General features: G+C 36.8%; 1 protein-coding gene across 13 annotated transcripts in view; it reads left to right on the plus strand.

Moving 5' to 3' along the window:
* The window catches only part of Sipa1l1 (signal induced proliferation associated 1 like 1), a 358,428-nt gene that overhangs the window by 131,260 nt on the left and 209,118 nt on the right, over positions 1-18,050 (plus strand). The gene's annotated exons all lie outside the window — the stretch shown is intronic.

Below are 18,050 nucleotides of genomic sequence, written 5' to 3' on the forward strand. Positions count from 1 at the left end.
AAGTTTTAGGAGCTCATTGCACTCATTAATTTGAATTAAGACCTTAGTACATGCCAGAGACTGCTTTGGGGGATGGAGACACAGTTGTAAACTACATATAGGGTCCCTTTCCTTCCTCTTAATTTAAGAAGAGGAGATAGGGGATACACTCAAAAACACAACAGAAAAGGGATAGAAATTCCTTTTAGATTGGATGTGGGATTAGGAACAGGAAAAGTCAAGGGCAGTTTAGCCGTTTGTCCTGAGTGGGGTTGTGGGGATGGTGGTGGTGTTTACCAGTCCTGTGAGTGGAGCAGATTGAGGACTGGGGAATCTGTCTTGTCAAGTTTGACATGTGTGGGAGGGATGTTATCTACACTTTAAAATTTGAGTCTTCATTATATGGATAGTATTTTAAGTTGATGATTGAATTTAGATAGACAAGAGAGTGAGGCTGGAGACCAAACCTAAAGTCTGACGTGAGGAGGTTGGACGAAGCAGGAGAGTAGGTGAGAGATCTTGGTTGGTGGTTGCTGGCGCTCCATTCATCAGTCTGTGTTCGACAGTAATATGTGTCTTGCTCTTCCTTTAAGTTCAAGGACCATCTGTGTTTAAGTTTATACTGTACCTACATATACATGTAAGGGTTGAGAAATACCTTTTAAAATGATAATTTGAGGTGCCCAGAGATGGAAGCTCATCAGTGACTTCCTCCTGTGAAGCACACTGATGTCCCCATATCTTCCAGGCTTAGGGCAAGGTAGCCAAGCTCTAGCTGCCTGCATCCTTCAGGGTCAGCTGGTTGGGATAAATGTTGATCAAGGGTCACAGAGCCTGTTTTTGCTAGTAGCTCTTGTTACTGTGCTTGTATAATTAAAATTTTATGTAATCAGATTAAATATAAGTATTTTTCTTCAAAAATTTGCTAAGNACACACACACACAAAAATGCCACTAAGTTATGTATGCTAGCTGTAAGATTGGGGGAAATAAACTTCTATAAGGATTCCCAGTATGCCTCTTGAGAATCTCTGAGTCTGTGCCACACCAGCAAAAAAGGGAAATTAGAAGTTATGATGACGCATTTTGGGGTGTGGTTTGTGTAAGAATGACTAGCCTGTCAGTCTGAAGACCAGTTATTCTTAGAAAAGGCCTTGACCTTATATTAGAAAACTTGTAAATAAATCTACAACATGTTTACTTCAAATGAAAAGTCTTTAGATATTTATGTATCAATGTTTGTGGTTTTCTGCTTAAAGAAGCCTTTTTCATTAACAACTGGATTAATATCCTATTACTTTAAGTGAGTTTTTACTATATGAACTGTGCAGCAATATCAGTGGGGTTTATCTCCGGATGGGAAGATTACAGATGGCTTCAAATTTATATTTTTATACTTATTTCAAATGTTCCAATTTTCCACGTCAGTTGTTGTTTTTCTAGTTTATCATATCTTTATTACATTAATGAATGACTGAAAATTTTAAGAAGAGGCTTTTGAATTTGGTTACTGTTCAGGGTTAGTACTGTATCAAATGATTTTTACTAAGAAAACATGAATAAAAACAGTGCAAATTACTTTGAGCTTTTATAACTATTATTAATTATTTGAAATTAAATGTATAAATAAAATTACTTTTCATCTGTGTAATAAGAGTGCTTATATGATTCATATTAACATTTATAAGTATAGAAATAAATTACACTTAGTCTTAAATCTATTGATCATTTATGATGATTATTAATCTTTATAATAATCATCAGAGTGCAACAAAATGTAATTCTTTATTTTTGATTAGTTCATTTTAGTTATACATAATATTGGGGTTCATTTTGTCATAATTACACAAGCAAGGAATAAAATTTATTCCAATTCACTCCCCAGTACTTTTTCTTTCTCTCTCCTTCTCCTCTTTCTTGTTCTCTCTCTCTCTCTTTTTTAGTCTTTCTTTTATTTATTTATAGCTTTTTAAAAAATTATTGTATTATGGCTATACATCAAGGTGAAATTCACTGTGGTATGTTCATGTAGGTACGTAGTAAAGTTTGGTCAGATTCATTCCACTTTTCCTCCTTTTCCATCCCTCCTCACTCCTCTTCCGTCACCTTCCTCTGCTTTACTGATCCTATCTATTTTGATGGACCCTGACTGCCTACCCCATCCCACTTTTGTTTTCTTATTTTACTTTAGTTTCTGCATATGAAAGAAAACATTTGTTGTGACTTTTTGGGTCTGGCTTATTTCACTTAGTGTGTGATGCTCTCTAGTTCCATCAATTACTAGCATATGCCATACTTCCATGTTTCTTTATGACTGAGTAACATTCCATTGTGTGTATACCACACTCTGTCCATTCATCTGTTGACAGGCACATAGGATGGTTCTACAGCATGGCTGTTGTGAATTGTGTTATTATAAACATTGATGTGGCTGCGTCCCTATAGTATGCTGATTTTAGATCTTTTGGATATATATTGAGGAGTGGGATAGCTGAGTCATGGTGGTCCCATTTCTAGTTTTTTGAGGAATCTCCATACTGTTTCCCACAGTGGTTGAATGCAATAGAATTTTCTTATTTTAGAAATAGTATCAAAGTTGTTGTTCTACCCCAAGTCACACAACTGAGAATGGCAAAATTTGAACACAGATTTTCTGATTCTAAAATTATTGATCTTTCTGCTCCTGACAGTGCTTTTCTGATCTAGTAAGTTAGGTATGGAAAGAAGCTACTGGAAGCTGAGATGCTGCTTATAGATAGAAGAAGATAGGGGACTAAACTGAAAGAGTACAAGTCTGTCCTGGAACCAGGAATGTTTCAGTGGGCTTGCTGTCTTATACAAGGGTTCTTTGATGGTGTGAATAAATTGGCCAAAGAGAAGGGAGAAAAAAGTAACTTGAGATCAGAAATGCTATCAGAAGTAACTTAGAGCTATGTTTTCCAAAATGAGTGCATTTAGCAGAATATAGGAAGAAATTATTAGAAATGTCAGTAAGCTGTTCTGAGAAATAAGTAAAAATTTGCTAGCACTGGCGCTCCTCAACTTACAATGGAGTTGCATCCTGATAAACTCATAATAAGTTGAAAATGTCTTAAGTCAGAAATGTACTTAATACACCCAATTTCCTGAATAAACATGATACTTCCATGACACAGCAGAGTAACAGTTGTTTATGTGACTGACTGCCACTGCCCCAAATGACAGGAATATTGTACCGTTTACCACTAGCTTGGGAAAAGATCAACACTGAAAGTACAGTTTCTACTGAATTTTAATCACTTTTGCACCATTGTAAATTGAAAAAATCATAAGTTCAACTCTTATTAAGTAAGTCAGGGACTGTCTACATTTAATATTGGAACTGAAGCAGGGATTGCTTGGGACCTCTGTCATAAGTCACATGCCTCTGTGTATGAAGACACAAATTGGTGTGAATATACTTTGTATACAACCAGAGATATGAAAAATTGTGCTCTATATGTGTAATAAGAATTGTAATTCATTCCGCTGTCATAAAAAAAAAAGTCACACTCCCCATTTGGAACACTGTTACCTTGGGAGTTATGTGGGTCTCCACAGTGCAGATGGTCCCACATTTCCTTTCAGCCTGTTGTGGCATGCTGCTCACATAGCTACCCATCCATGCTCCTTGTACTTATAAATTGTGTTAACTGATTTTAATTAAAGCAGCACTGGACACTTGCTTTAAAAGATTCCTGCAGATACATTCTACTATCATGTATAACTAATTAGAACAAATAAAAAAAAAAGATTCTTGCAGAGGAACATAGGTTGAAGGTAATGTTGATAATGCAAACACAAATGAACTGTAAAAATTTGACAGAGCTGAGACTTCTCCCATGGCAAGCTATGATCTACCATGAAGTTCACTGGAAAGTAAACTTTGCCTAAGAAAATTCAGTTCTCTTTGTGAAATTACCATGTAGTTACAAAAGTCCTCCAAAGTGGAGGAGATTATGCCGGTGGTCAAGGGCACTTATTTGATAACCCTTAATGGAAGTCACCTTCCTTTCCTGTAGTTCATTTTCTTTTTATATTTTTATTTATATTTTTGTTCATTCCACTCATCAATCATTCATTATCTCTTAGGTCCAGGCACCATGCAAGGGTGGTGAAGAACACAAAACCTTATAGGCGCTCACTAAAAAAGAGTCTTAGTCCTGCATTAGAATTGTAGAAAGAGAATTGTTTAGGAGTGTTGGGGGATCCGTGAAGTCACTAAGTCCAACCCTTTGACTCTTCAGGAGGTGCTTTCTGCCATGCTCCAGCTGCTGATCATTCCTCATTATCAGTAACCGGGTGCCACTTGAGTCTCTTCCCTTGGCATTAGCAGCCTTCACATAATGGCATCCAACTTTTTCTTTCTTCACTTGGCTTTATACTTACATTTGAGTCCTCATTTTCTAACTTGCATTTTTGCCAGTAGGCATTGCTGATGTATTTCAACCTGGAAGAAGAACAAAAACAACAAAACCCTTACATTTCAGGTTCTAAGTTATGTATAATGAATGAGTTTTCTGAGGAAAATTGTGTGCATGAGTGTGGCTCTGTGTGTATTCTTTTATCTCGAATGTAGAGTGCCTTTTCTGGCCACTAAGACGAATAGAAGCAAGAGCATGTTAGGTTGAGAGGAAAAACTCTCAGAAATGGCATCACTTGACATCTTCTTTCCCTTTAGACTCCTAGCACCATACAGCATGACCTGTGCATGAATGCCAGCCAGGTTGTTATTTTAAATATATGTCTAATAGGATCCTAAGAAGTACCACTCTAAAGAATGGCATAGTTTATGCTTTGTGGTTGGACTCTGTCATCCAAGCAAGCTTGTTAAAGGCTCACCTGTCCTTGTGCCTTGTTCTCTAGCAAATTAAATGCACCAAGAAGCAGTCTTTCCCATCCAAAGATACCAGCCCCTTCTTACAGGCATGACAAAATTATGTTTGTACTAATTGGTGAGAACGTTGTTACCTGAAAGCTTAGTGTATTTTATTTCTCCACTCCCATTTTTGGTGGTAATGGTGAGAAATTAGATGATGTCCTCACAAAGTAGAATTTCCATAATAGTATTAAAAATAAGCATGATAGGGGGCTGGAGTTGTAGCTCAGTGGTAGAGCGCTTGCCTTGCACGTGTGAAGTACTGGGTTCGATCCTCAGCACCACATAAAAATAAGTAAAAGTTATTGTGTACAGCTACAAAAAAATAAATATTAAAAAAACAAAAAATACATTTTAAAAAATGAGCATGATAATCATAGTCATTATATATATGTTGTGTATATGTATGTGTGTATGTATATATATTTATACATTATATATATTATATATACTGACTTATTCCATTTAACTACATTTAACTTAATATATATTTTATATATGTATATTATGTGTGTATGTGTATATATGTTCATATACACACACACACATATATATATATATAATATAAATATGTCAGGAATATAAGCAGAATTCTTCATGTAGCTCAATATTTCAGTATTGGGAATCTTTGAAAACTAGGGAAAAAACTTTAAAAAAATTATCTCTAACTGCTCTGTTAAAATAAAACTTTTATTTTAAAAAAGTCATTTTCAAAGTAACACATTTGTGACTATTTTCTGCAGTTGAATGGGCAGTGCTAAGCATGTGGGATATTCTTGAAAAAGGAGAAGTCAAATTAGTGAAAGTGGGATGAGGGCCGTGTCCGTCTTTCCCTTTTAGTAGTTGTTATTGTTTTTCTTTGAAAAATAAAAAAAAAATGCTGTAAGAGAGACTATCAGTATTTTGACATAGAGAGTGCAGCCATGTGTCTTAGAAAACAATTCTGTGATTTGAACCTGGGTGGGATCATTTTGGTCTAACAGTGCAGCTGAGAGCTGTTCCTCCCCTTTGCTCACAAGGTCAAGGAAATGTCAGTTCTAACCAGGGTTTAGAGAGTGGGGCCAGTTTCTGGCACATTGTGAGAGCACTGCAGTTGTGGTGGTGTGATGACAAAGTGCAGGCAGTCCCAGTAGAGTGCTTTCCTGGCCCCTTTCCTTTTGTATACATAATTTTCAAATTTTAAAACAAATGTGTACGGGGTGCTTCCTGTTGAGGAACTGGAGGAGGTGTGGACAGCCCTTGGGATGGAGATGGGGCTTGTACTGGGCCGACTTTGGATGACTCTGAGCTTATGCATCTGTTTTCCTGATGCTTCATCTGCTGGGTGACATCAGCATTTCTAACCAGAGCTGTTGAATGCTGTTGAGCGTTGGCATTCTTGCTATTAAACAATCATCTTTGAGCAGTTAACTTTGTAAAGGAATGATTCAGTGGTATCTTGTAAAATATTTTATAAATTAACTTGTTTTAAACAATTCTTAATACTGTATTTGATTATCTTTAAAATCCATTTCTGCAGCAATATTCAGTACAATGTTTATCTAAGTTAATTATACAAAAGTTATTATAAATTTGAAATATTTCATGTTGTTAGTTTATAAAATTAAAGCAAAATTGGCTTTTTTGGTGTATAGTTCAATGTTACATGTATGGATTGGTAACTACCCCCAGGACTGCTCCATCTTTCAAAAATTGCCTGTTGTTATACCTCCTCCTTTCTCCCTTTGAGCAACCATTGATCTGTTCTCCATCCCTGTGGTTTTCTCTTTGGGAGGATGTCATTTCTGTGAAAGCCCAGAGTGGAGCATCTTCAGAAGCTGATTTCTTTCACTCAGTATAATGCCTTTGAGATTCATTTAATTTGCTATGTGTTAGATAGTTGGTTCCTCTTAATTGCCGAGTAGATCCCATTGTATGAACAGCATATTTATCCATTGTCCCATTTAAGGACTTGTGGGTTGCCCTAATTTTTGAGAATTAGAAATACACTTAGCATGAAAGCTTGTGTACAAGTCTTTATGTGGAGGTATGATTTCCTTTCTCTTGGATAATTACCTATGAAGGGAATCCCTGAATTATGTGGTAGATGCATTGTGGTTTTTTTTTTTTTTTTTTTTTTTTTTTTNTGTTCTATCACCACTTATAAAGATGATTTTTCTTCATTGAATTACCTTTGCAATTTTCCCAAAAGTCAGTTGACTATATTTTTGTGGGTTGATTTGATTTCTTCAGTACTTGCTGTTTCTCTGGGGTTCCCCTCGATAGTTCTCTAGCCACAAAGATGGGGCTTTAAGATGAGACTTTTAAATGGGCCAGTGCATTTCCTTTGACTGCTGCTATTCTGGGCCAAGAGGCAGGAAGACAGAGGAGAAAATCAACAATGTTTGCTCCTGTGTTTTGGAATCATAATGCCTCTCTGATCAAAGAGAAAGGTTCCTTTTCTTTGGAATTTCTCCATGACATGGTTCTTGCTGCCTTCCACCACTTTAACATTGCCTTTGTTGGGAAATAATAGATTGGAGAAAAAGAAAAATTCGGGAACTGCTCTGTCCCAGTTGAGGAATCTTCTTTCCAACTCCTCAAGCTCTACACAAAGTTTTGCTCCCTTGTCCTCACTTCCAGGTGTTGGGCTTCCTTAGATTAGGCTGCAGGATTGTACAGGAGACAATGGAAAAATGGTTTGCCTGTGCAGTGGCGCTTTGAGTTTCAGTCTCCTTCTGTAATCAGCCTGTTGCCCCTACTTTGCAGAACCCTCAGACAGCTATTTCATGAACTCTGTCAGGGTATTATGGCTGCATTCTGGGGAGAGACTGTATGGTCTATTCTTCCTTCGTCCTACTCTGGAACCAGTTCTCTTCTGTTTTTTTTTTAATACTTTATTTTTTAGTTGTAGATGCACACAATACATTCATTTTTATTTATGTGGTGCTGAGGATCGAACCCAGGGTCTTGCACGTGCTAGGCGAGCACTCTACCACTGAGCCACATCCCCAGCCCAGTTCTCTACTATTTTAAACAGAAAATTCAGAGTAGTGTTTTGGGCAAGTTGCCTAAATCCTTAGATATTCTGTGGACAATTGTTTCTCTTAGACTCTTAAAAAAAGTAGTAATATTGCCTTGGCTGAGTTGCTTTGCATTGTATAAAATATATGCACAAAGTAGAGGAATCCTTGTAGAATTTCTGTGTTAAAATGACAATAAGCTCTTTTCTTCCCTGTCCCCCATAAAGGGACAATTTAAGGTAAACATTTTGCAGCCATATGGAAATTTGCATTTAGTAGTATTTGATTTTAGATGTGGAATGTCTTTAGTCATTTACTGTTTTTTATGTTATGGTTCTTGTTGCTTGTAACATTTAGAATTGTCTGATTTTAAGCCCTTGGTATCTAATTATTGAGTTGCCTCTGAGATGTGAGTGGATTTGTCTTCACTCTGAACACCTTGTGTAAGCTTTAAGGGGAATTAGAGAACATAGGGAAATCCAAAAAAAGAGAGGCTAATGATGAACATATTCATTTTCTACTGACTTTTAAAAAGTGAACTAAATATAATTATCCAGACAGCTGGTGAAAAACAAATATAGTTCAGTAAATTTCTAATGGCAACAACAACATGGTCTAGAAATTAATTTATTTTAGGTTACTGTTTATCAGTAGAAAACCATTAAAAATTTAGTGAAGGGGAACCAAGTATAGGTGATCATAAATCCCTTGAAATTCACTTCACCCTAGGAGGCCATGTTAATGGAGTCACAGAAGGATATAGGAATAGAAAATTAGGAAGCATAAGGTAATTAAGAATAACTTACTTGGCATTTAAATGACAGAAAATGATAGTAAAGTATAAAGATGGAAACCGAAAATCCTGTGGTGCCCCGTATAGATTTGTCATAGTGGTAATTAGTTAGTTTTTCTGGTGTTGGCTGTGCTTTTCTTAATTCAGCTAATAACAGTTGAGAACATTGATAGAGCACTGTGCCACTCTCTATGCTGAGTGCCTTTAATAGGTTGCCTGGTGACGCCCTCATGAGAACCTGTGAGTCTGGCCTGGTATACAGGAGAGTAAAAGGCACAAAAGCGTTTAGTGCTTGGAGTTAGAAAACTTGCTCTTAACTATTTAGTCATAAGACCCTCCCAGTTGAGGGCTGAGGATATAGCTCAGTGGTAGAGAGCTTGCCTGGCATGTGCGAGGCCCTGGGTTTGATCCCGAACACTGCCAGAAAACAAACAAACAAAGAACTTGAATGGGGTAAAATTTTGGAGAGAAGGAATTGGGCAGACAAATTAAATTCTAATAATTAACTCTGCACTTTTTTTTTTTTAAATCAAATCAAAGGATATTTTGACCAGGTATGTAGAACCTGCAAAATTCCAGTCTGGATTTAGTGATTACCCACTTTAAACCAAAGAAAGAATGGGATTGGTGTGAGTTCAGGAATTGTTACAGCATCAGAACACTTCTCTTGCCAATGTCCCTACACCTACATCAACTTGACATTAGTAACTGCCTTTTCTTGTCATGCTTTCCCCAAGAGCATCTCCTTCAATAGCATTGAGGCCAAGATGAGCCTCAACCCAGTGACAGAAGACTGAATCCAAAGGAAGACTTAAATAGATTGGGTTCAGAAGAGAAAAATGTGCTATGTTTTTTCATAGCAATGATTTAGAGTTCATTTAGAAGTGCATTTAACCTCTTAAACTTCCCAAATGATCTTATGGAGAGAGGGTTTCTTGTTTGGGTTCAAAAGAGATGGCTGCTGCTTCTCCATCTTTTCTCCTGCTTAAAGCAGATTTTATACTTCTAAAAGAGAATAGGACCCTTCAGGAATTGAGGAGTAGTACTAACATCCTGTGCAGATGGATATTTGTGCCTGCATGTTGATGTTTATACACATTTTTCTTGGTGAATATGTAGGTAGCAGCCAAGTAAGAGTCATCCAAACAACTTGTGTGGTATTCTTCCCTTTGAGAACATTTCAGCTGTCAGCCAAGCACAGATAAGATCCTTTTATGATCCCACAGAGCTGTTTTGCTGTCTTTTTGCTAAGTGACTTTAAAATTGTAGGCCAAGGACATATGGAAGTCTTTGGGAGGAAAAGTCTTAAAAGTGTTTGTAATTTGAGGGCTATTAAGAATTTTATTTTTTACCTAAATCTAAATACTTGTTTTAGATGGTAGTTTATACTCATCACACAAACAAGTGGGAAGTATTTGGGGTTCAGTTTTTCTTCATATGAATAACAGTTGAAGAATTTGGGTGTGAAGTTGGTAGTAGGGAATGTGCTCTGTGGGATTTTAGGGTAAAATTGCATGTTGTTTTTTGTGAAAGTATCTCCCAATTCACTATTCATTCACAATGTTGTGTATAATGTTGAATCAGGCACTGTGAGAATTTAAAGTCAAACCAATGACTTCTTCTGAAACCATTGATAATTATTGGGAAATTGCATATGTCCAAAACCTACATGGAACTCAAGAAGACCTAGCTTAATTTTAATTCCTTTGAAAATCTTGTAGTAGCTAAAGGGAGTTTAAAATGTGAATTCTATTTCCATACCCTTATTTTTGCTTTCCTGGGCTACTGGTTTACCATTCCGTACCACCTTAATACCCAGTTCTTTTACTACATCACCATCAGGGCATTTATATAAAAGGGATGTCTATTCATGTCACCCTCCTCCTTAAAATGTCTTCAGGGATCCTCACAGCCTGTGGAAGAAAGTCCAGTCTTATCCATGTGGCCTTCAACCCCTGTAATGGAAAGCTTGCCATTCTGGGCATCCATATCATCTACTGTTCCCTGCTTTGAACTTGGTGTTTCGAATACACTGCACTCTTATCTCGGGGTTCTTGTACTGTTCCCTTTCACTGCCTGCCTCACTACCTTCTTATTCTCTAAGATTGTACTCTAGGGGTTCCTTCCCTCTCACACCATGGATTGGGCTATATGCCCCACCTCTGCATTCCATAGCACTCTGTGTGGTGATTACCTGTCTTTTGCCTAGTATGTGCTAAATTTATCTACTTAGGGAGCAGAAGACCATGTCTTCATTTTCTGTGTTCCTCAAGCCTTAGAAACCGACACATAGAAGGTATTGTCTCTGTTGTGTCTTAAGGAAAGGTTGAATGGGTGATGAAATGGCCAGGTATCTCAGGTATGAACTGAAAGTACTCTTATTTACAGTTTGCTCAACTCCCACCCTGTCTCTCTTTATGATGCTTTTAACTTTCTCTTTTACTTCATTTTTGATTGTCAAATAAGTGTTCTAGTTACTTAAATGTTTTAAAAATTTTTGGTAATTATCATCATATTAATAGCTACAAAATACCTATTTTGTGTCAAACATTTTGCTAGGGTCTTTATGTACATTAGCACTGATTTTTTTTTTTCTTTTCAATAATGCTAGAAGGGGAACAATAGCATTACTTTCATTCATAGTTTTGGGAACTAAGGCCAGAGAGCAGCAAATTAGTCTGCCCAAAGTTTCACCTACAATTGGTAATTGTTATAACCAGGATGGAAATCCAGGCTTGAATTTGGGCATTATGTACATTTCAGTTTATCACTTTCTATAAAGAAAACTGATGTTCATGTAATGTTTACTACACAGTAGGACTTCCATGGTTGTTAGGTGATAGTGACTTGATGGTAGGCTTGTTGTTAGTTCAGCCAACAATATTTGAAATAGAAAGGAATCATTGCTTTTAAAAAAGTGAACAGAGATAAAAAATGGAAGTAGAATTATTTTTTAAGCATCTATATTCGGATTTTGTTTCTAGCTTTAAACAAAACCTGTACAATGAGTTAAATTAAAGCAGAGAAGGTGATCCTGACTTTGCTTTCCTGCAGTAAGTGACTGATCCTGCTCAGAGATGGCGTTCTCCTCCCCAACGCATCCCAACCCTGGGAAATTATTATGTTCATGGTGTGCATGACTGTTTTGTGGTTAAGAGGTAGAGGAAGGAATACAATAACATTCCCACGAAAACCAAGTAAAAATCTGTATCAGTTGAGAGTTGCTACAAAGCAACTATTCCTTTTAAAAATAAAGGGGTATCAAGTACATTACATTTAAATTTGTGTGATTCTGTGATGGTAGGCAGGGGCAACCAGAGACTAGTGTAGATTATGATCCCCCAAATTGACTGTTACCTATAGTTCACCTGGCTTGTACAACACAAAGCTTTCTGTAAAGAGCGTGTGTTCATTGTGTTGATGTTGTTTAGTTTTCCAGTACCTTCTACATACTGTCTGTATGCCAACTTCCCAGGTTTCTTTCTGCCTAGCCTCTCATTCTCCCTAGTTTAGTGTGCAGAGTAGATGTTTCAAGAACTAGATATCTGTTGTGCCCACAGAAAACATTGGAAAACATTTATATTCATTATAAAGGATGTTTAATAATCATAAAATGATGTGTTGCTTAGAAAAAGATAGTGAATCATGAAATATATTTTCATACCATTAATGTATTTGATGCTGCTATTTGCCATATCTTACCCTGTGTACTTTAATATGCTCTATTATCTACAGTTAAGTTTGTGTTTGCCTATCAGAAACAGGTATCTGATTATACAGGGCTTGATTTTCTCATATTAACTGCCTATTGGGTGGTGGTTCTAGAGTCTTCAAGAAAGGACTCAGGCACCCTCTCACGTTCACATCCCTGGTGTGAGTTCTGTGTTCTCCAAACTACAGGACACTATTGGAGCTACAGACAAGATGTCTGCAATAGGAGGGGAAGGAAAGGGGTGAAAGGGACTTTGTGGGATCTCCACCCATTGACTTCCACTTGAAACTCCTTGGTCAATGCTGTTTTCAAGGGAGGCTCAAGTGTGGTGTTTCATTGGGCACATTGCCAGCCTAAATAAAATCTTATTTCTATTACTAAAGAAGAGTGGAAATCAAATTTGAAAAGTTGACTCTCTGCCATCACATAGAAAATTTATTTTGTAAGTCATGAATCTGCCTAACCATCTTTCCAAAATTTAGAGGGAAGTATGTTATTTAGGGATATTTTAAAGAAGTATTTCAGCAGTGTTTTTTGTTCAGTTCATTTCTATGCTTTTGTAAAATTATTAATGTACTTTTAATACTTTATAATAAATGATCAGTATTCATACTTTCTAATAAATGGTCAGTATTAATGATCTGGGTTTAAAATACTATGTGTTATATAATTACTGTGTGCTCCAGATTAAGAAATCCTTTCATGCATCTCCCAGAGGTACAGCTTGTGGGAGAATTTATGAGAAACCACCAGGTCTGTCCTTCTCATACAGCCCATCCTTCAGACAGAGCTCTTGAACGCTCCACCACTCACATGTTCAGATGTGCCCTGGGCAGCTGTGCCCACTGATCCAGTGCCAGGGGCCTGGTGAGTTCTGCCTGTCCCCTCCACCCTGGAAGAATGATGTTGCCCATTCAGGTTCTGTCTCCTCTGCTCAGCCTTTCTCATTGTGCAGGTGCTCTTGCCTCCCTGCTCCCTGCCTCCTGCCTGGCCTAGTGGCGTGGTATGTCCTTGCTGAGTGTTCTCTGCCTCTGTATTTTTTTTTTTTTTAGTTTTATTGATTTTATTTTTTTAAATACATGACAGTAGAATGCATTACAATTCTTATTACACATATAGAGTACAATTTTTCATATCTTTGTATTTAGAGTATGTTCACGCCAATTCATGCCTTTATACAGGTACTTTTTTTTTTTTGCATTACAATTCTTATTACACTGCTTACTGCATGTCAGAAAGGAAGCTCAGCAGTGATGGTGTAGAGTAAATGAGGTAATGAGATGGTCCATACCGGGCACTGCAGCTGTGCCTGCCCCTACAGAGGAAGCATGCATTTATATGCCATCTTCACGTTGCATTGTAATTGCTTTTCTCTGTGTAGCAGAGCTCTTCTTGGCATCTCTGCAGGGGTGAGTAGAAAGAGGAGAAAAGAAGACTAGAGCTCTCTAGAATCTGCTTCCACCTTACCCAGTCCTTGATGAGGCAGTGAGGTCTTTAGGCCCTGGAGGTAAAGAGTGAGGCACTTCGGCTCATCAGTTTCCATGTGTTTTGTTACACTGAGTGAGCTGGACTACATGCAGGTACCATGGCAGACTTCCAGCCTGTACAGTTATCTGTCATCGGAAGATTCTTAATTTAGGAGCTTCGTTTACTTCAAGTTTTTCATTTAACACTTGAGTAGCTGATTTGTGCTGGGTTCGTGAGCTGCAGAAGTAAACAAGAGCAGTCTTTGTCTTTAAGTTTTTCCAGGGTGGTGGAGAGGCAGATACACATGTACACCTGGTCCTCAGTGTTTATGTGCTGAAGGGATGGATTGAGGGTTTGAACAGAGAAGGGGAGTTTGGTTCTTAAACTTTGTTGCTTCCCTTGAAACATTCAGCTCTCTTTATTGAAGTTTAAGTATGTTCCTTTAGCTCTGTTCTTTCAGAGTCTTTATAAACTTGTTTATATTTATGCATTTGAGACACTGGGTTATTGACAGTAACAACTAGGCAGAAACAGCATCAGAGCCCCCACAGTGCCAGGATCTTTGGCCATGAATTCCCTGGATTTGACAACACTAAAGAAATACTGTTTATATTTGCCTCTTGAGTTTCAGACATGCAGCCTTAAGCTGACTATAGGATGGCTACTGGGGCATCAGTGTTTCCAACAAGTGGAAGAAAGGAGAAAAATGGATGAAATTCTGAATAGTCAGTTCCCTTTAAGCAACCTTTCTGCTGCTTTCTCAAGACACACCTGCTTGTTTCTCATTGGCCAGATCATAGTCTTGTGGTTCAAGCTGTGAGAGGGAGTTTTTCAGTTAGGTGTCTTGCTTCCTGTAGATGAACTGGAGTTTGTGTAGGCACTGGAGGGGTCTGCATATTGGGCAGCATATGGATCACTCAGTGTTGTGAGTAGGTGAGTGAGTGAGGCAGGATGGAATCAAGGCTTTGGTTCAGATGCTGTGCTTTCACTTTTCATGATCTCTTCAACTCTTAAAATCAGATTTATTTTAAAAGATGGAATTAAAAATCAGATCTTTCAGATATCTAGAAAGTGAAATATTTGGATTTGCTGCCTCCTCTGCTACATAGTATTAGTTTATCTTTGACCAGTGGACTGGCCAGAATCGAAAGCTGATGAGAGGAAATAAGCTTTGTTGGTGGCATAAACACATGGATACACCTGTTATTTTTGCCTTCACTACTGATTATTAATAGTTTACTTAAATGGGTTTAACTAAATTACTGTTATCTAGGCTTATGGAAGTATATAATTTATGTATTTCTATTTATAGATTTTTATCCAAAGGTGATTTGTTTTAGCTTTTCACCTATGTCTTGGTGGTGGTTCTCCTAATGTGGATATTAAAATCAATAGGACACCATTGCTGAAGTAGTGGAGCTACTTATTCCTTAGTGGTAGCAGTACAGAGCCGCTGCAGTACCTTTGAAGGATAATTTTTTTAAAAAGTCTTTGAAAGTTCTCAGTGACTTGAGGCTTCCTCCAAATTGAGCATGGTAAAAATTTACAAAATTATCACCAGTTCATGCCACAGTTATTTATTTATTTATTTATTTATTTATTTATTTATTTATTTTTGAGAGAGAGAGAGATACAAACAATTTTTTAATATATTTTTTTAAGTTTTTGGTGGACACAACATCTTTATTTTATTTTTATGTGGTGCTGAGGATCAAACCCAGCGTCCCGCACATGCCAGGCGAGTGCGCTACCACTTGAGCCACATCCCCAGCCCATGCCACAGTTATTTAATAGATGCTATAATAGGAATTTTGTGGTTTTCTTTTATCTTCTTGTTTCTGAATACAAAGTTCAAAAGAAAGCTCCTCCTTTATTGTCAATAAGACTATTTTGGTAAATGTAACCCTGTGAACGTGTATTTTCTGAAGATAAGTGTACTGTGAGAAAGCTTAAATAGATTTCTATTGGCATCTTCTTAGGGGTGGTATCCCTATGCTCTGTTCACCATTGAAAATATGCTCTATTACTTCATTCTGTTGTTCTGAGCGATTGGAAATTGGTTTTCCTAAGTCGTCATAAAGTGAAGAATGGCCTGTTTTTATCACTTATGTGAAGAAGTAAATTCCAGAGCCCCTTAGCTACAGGATGCCACTCTTTTCCCAGCTGCTGCTCCTTGACTTGTGGAAGACGCTAGTTGCTAAGAGTAGGCTTTGTCTGTTGCACATAAAATGAACTTTGTTTGGACCTTCCTTAAGCAGCTTAAAACTGCTCCAGCCAGACATTCCTCACAGATGATAATTTAAATACAGATCAAATTTAGAAACCAACTTATATTTATTTAAAAATAGACATTGCCTTTAGAAAACTGACCTCTGGTGCGTTTGTGACTTGGGGGTCTGATAGACTCTTATAATTCTCATGGCTATTTTAGACTCTGAAAGGCAGTGTGCACTTGAGGCTAGATGAAGCCAATGTTCTTGTAATCTGGGACCCAGACTTTGGGCCATATGTTAGTTTCTTCGATCAGTACTCATTATTCCCAGTAAATTTGTGACAGGATGAGAAATTATTCATTATAGACTAGAATCTGATTTGTATATACTAGTTTTATTGGATATTTTCCATTTTAACTATAAAAGGTTAGAGAACATGGGAAGGTAATCTTGACAGGCTAATTTTAAGGTGATAAGAACATTGCATTGATAGATTCTTCATTTATTTAGTTGAGACAGGAATTTCCCTCAGGGGACACTATAAATGTTAACCCCAAAGATGAGAAAATGAGATTAGCGGCAGCTCTTGCCTGGGGCTGGAACTCATCTTATGAAATCATGTAACTTAAAGTTGTTCATTTATGCAAGTGCATAATTAGTTATCAAAACACAGAGTTTTCTTTCAAGCCCCATTTAAGATTTGTATAGAATGTGGCCAACAGGAAAGTTGATAGGGCAAAGGTGGGGTTGGGGAGAAGTTTATTGCTAAATTTTTAATCAGAAAAGCAAGCATATAGCCAGCTTGTACTGATAAATTTGAATCATTGCCTAAAATTTTGTTGAAAATTGAAACAAAATAGCAAACTTAAATACTCGAATTACTTTGATTTCATTAAAAAATCAAAAACCTGAAAGGCATTATTTTTTTTCTCATGATTTAAAATGTAAAATAAGCATTCATTTGTATGTAGGAAAACCTCTTTTTATTTCTGGACTCTATTTTTCTTGGCAGTTTTAATGATTATCGTCTTCACCAACACCTGTATGTAAGTTTCTTTGAGACTGATACCTCCTAATGTAAGTGTTTAACATTATGTCTTTTGGTATTTTCAGCAATACAGAATTAAATACTATTTTGTGACCCCACTGTTTCTGTAATTTTTTTTAAAAATATCAAAACAAGTATCTTTTCAAAAAAGAAAATATGGGATTCTTCTGTGCATTTTGTTTATGAAAGGATATATTGTCCACATTAGTATAGTAATTGATGTGCTTCCTGCAGGAGGCTATTGTGAATATTTTTGTATTATACAAGTAATCATTGGGACATCTCCAAGATTATCACACTGTGCTAACTAGCATAGAAATATCATACAGTAACATTGTTTGAAATATTTGTGGAGGCATTTATAATTTTTTGTACACTTATTTAAACAAAACAATACTTGTTATAGTCATTTTATCATAATTTTATCGCTAAATCTATAAATAAAGAATTTTCACTAGGTATAGTGGCACCTTCCTGTAATCCTCTCTGCTCATGAGGCTGAGTCAGGAGGACCACAAGTTTGAGGCCAGCCTGAGCAACTTAGTGAGACTCTGTCTCAAAATACATGAAAGGATTGGAAATGTGATTCAGTGGTAGAATACTTGCCTTACATAACTCGAGGACATGGGTTTAATCTTCAGCACTAAAAAAATAAATAAATAAAATTCCTTAAAAAGATGGTCTTGAGTATTAGCTATCTAATATGTACATGTATAGTACATTTTTAATTAATAGTTCAGTAGGAATGATGGCAACTATTTCTAATAATGAAAAATTTGCTTATTTAAATTAGTGTGGTTAAAATTTATAATCTTTCAAATTTTTATAAAGTTCTTTTGGTGGCTGGGTGTTTAAATAATGAATCAGTCTGCATGCACGTGCATACACACTCAGACACACACACACAAACATGAGTAACAGTTGTTTAATGTCAGATGGG

This window comes from Marmota marmota, unplaced genomic scaffold (assembly GCF_001458135.2).
Source record: "Marmota marmota marmota unplaced genomic scaffold, marMar, whole genome shotgun sequence".
Taxonomy (NCBI): Eukaryota; Metazoa; Chordata; class Mammalia; order Rodentia; family Sciuridae; genus Marmota; species Marmota marmota.